Here is a 2,801-nt window from a genome sequence, read left to right as displayed (position 1 = left end):
ACAACCACCAGCACTCTAGAAGCACCTCATCCACACCCTTCCGGGTCCAAAGGAAATCCTTTTACTCACAGAATAAACCAGTTTTTACTCTAATTGAACTGTATGTAAATGGAATCACACATGATGTGCTGTTTTTTATTTGGTATCTTTTGCTTAAATTATGTTTATCAAATGTCTCCACAGTGTTACAATTGTGGAGATTTTAAATAAGGAAATTTTTGTGAAAATAGAGCAATGTTTGATACAGAGGGGGGAAAAAGCTGAATTAAAAATTATGGCTGCTTTACAACCTGGGCCCCACAGAATGGCTCCCGCAAAGAAAGGTGGCAAGAAGAAGTGTTGTTCTGCCATCAATAAGGTAGTGACCAGAGAATACACCATCAACATTCCCAAGCGCATCCATGGAGTGGGTTTCAAGAAGCATGCCCCTCGGGCTCTCAAAGAGACCCGGAAATTGGCTATGAAGGAGATGGGAACCCCAGATGTGCACATTGACACCAGGCTCAACAAAGCTGTCTAGACCAAAGGAAAAAGGAATGTTCCGTATGTCTGTGTGCGGTTGTCCAGAAAACGTAACGAGGATGAGGATTCACCAAACAAGCTCTATATATTGGTTACCTATATACCTGTCACCACTTTCAAAAATCTACAGACTGTTAATGTGGATGAGAATTGCTGATTGTCAAATAAAAGTATAAAACTGTGTATACACACACACACACACAAAAGAAGATATGGTACATATATACAATGGAGTATCACTCAGCAATCAAAAGAATGAAATCTTGCAATTTGCAAATACTTGGATGGAACTAGAGGGTACTATGCTAAGCAAAATTAGAGAAAGACAAATATCATATGATTTCACTCATATGAGGAATTTAAGATACAATACAGATGAATATAAGGGAAGGGAAGCAAAATAATATAAAAACAAGGAAGGGGACAAAACATAAGAGACTCTAAAATATAGAGAACAAACAGAGGGTTGCTGGAGGGGTTGTGGGAGGAGGGATGGTCTAAATGGGTAAGGGGCATTAAGGAATCTACTGTTGAAATCAGTGTTGCACCATACGGTAACTAACTTGGATGTAAATTAAACAATAAATAAATTAAAAGTACAATAAAATAAATTATCCAAATATTTGTCAACTATAAAGCCTTACAAATACAACTTGGGGAATTCTTTGTTTTTATTTTATTTGTTTTCCCTTAAGTCTTCTTTTTTAGTTCCTGATTATAAAGTAATGTTTGTTCACTATAGAAAATTTGGAAAATATAATACCAATCCTGAAGTGGCTATTGTTTGGTTATTTTCCAGGTTTTTCTTAAATTGCATTTAATATACAGGATAATATTAGTTTCACTTGTAGAATTAAGTGATTGAACACTTACATTATAACGCCTGGTGCTCATCACAACAAGTGCCCTTCTTAATACCCATCACCTATTTTAACCCATCCCCCCACCCTTGCCCACCTCCCATATGGTAACCATCATTTTGTTTTCTATAATTAAGTCTTTTTGATAGTTTGTCTCCTGTCTTTTCTTTCTCTCCCCTATGTTCATCTGTTTCTTAAATTCCATATATGAAGGAAATCATATCATTCTCTGACTTATTTCGCTTAGCATAATACTGTTTAGCTCCATCCAAATGGCATGGCTGAATAATATTCCATTGTATATATATACATACACCATATCTTCTTTATCCATTCATCAACCGATGGACACGGGTCTCTCCATAATTTGGTTTTTGTTGATAACACTGCTATAAACATCAGTGTGCATGTATCCTTTTGAATTAGTATTTTTGTATCCTTTGGGTAAATACCTGTAGTGCAATTGTGGGATTGTAGGGTAGTTCTATTTTTAACTTTTTGAGGAACCTCCATACTGTTTTCCAGAGTGGTTAAATTAGTTTGCATTCCTACCAACAGGGTATGATGGTTCTCCTGTCTTCAAATCCTCAACAACACCTGTTTCCTGAGTTGTTAATTTTAGCGATTCTGACAGATGTGAGGTGGTATCTCATTTTGGTTTTGATTTGTATTTTTCTGATGATGAGTGATGTTGAGCATCTTTTCATATGTCTGTTAGCCATCTGGATATCTTTTTTTGAAATGTTTCTGTTGATGCTTTTGCCCTTTTCTTCACTGGGTTGTTTGATTTTTGGGTATTGAATTTGGTAAGTTCTTTATAGATTTTAGATACCTACCCTTTATTAGATATGTCATTTGCAAATATCTTCTCCCATTCCATCAGTTGCCTTTTAATTTTGTCAATTGTTTCTTTCACTAGGCAGAAACTTTTTATTTTGATGAAGTCCTCATAGTTTATTTTTACTTTTGTTTCCCTTACATCAAAACTACAATGAGATATCACCTCACACCAGTCTCAATGGTTTTCACTTTTGGTGGGAATGCAAACTTGTGCAACCACTCTGGAAAACAGCATGGAGGTTCCTCAAAAAATTAAAAATAGAGGGGTGCCTGGGTGGCTCAGTCGGGTACGTGTCTGACTCTTGATTTCAGCTCAGGTCATGACCTCACAGCTTCATGAGTTCAAACCCCACATGGGCCCTGCTGACAGGGGAGCCTGCTTGAGATTCTCCCTCTTTCTCTGCCCCTCCCCCACTCACACTCTCTCTGTCTCTCTCAAAAGAAATAAATAAACTTAAAAAATAAAAAAAATAAAACTACACTACAACCAGCAATTACACTACAAGGTACTTACCCAAAGGATACAAAAATGCTGATTCAAAGGGGCACATGCACCCTAGTGTTTATAATAGCACTATC

At 36.7% G+C, this 2,801-nt stretch overlaps 1 pseudogene; it reads left to right on the top strand.

Annotated features, from left to right (window-relative positions):
• Positions 1–304: 304 nt before the first annotated feature.
• Positions 305–703, top strand: LOC123594824 (annotated as a pseudogene).
• Positions 704–2,801: the final 2,098 nt, after the last annotated feature.

The sequence above is a fragment of the Leopardus geoffroyi genome, chromosome X (genome assembly GCF_018350155.1).
Source record: "Leopardus geoffroyi isolate Oge1 chromosome X, O.geoffroyi_Oge1_pat1.0, whole genome shotgun sequence".
NCBI lineage: Eukaryota > Metazoa > Chordata > Mammalia > Carnivora > Felidae > Leopardus > Leopardus geoffroyi.
Note: the sequence above shows the minus strand (reverse complement) of the source record. Positions and strands in the feature narration are given on the sequence as shown.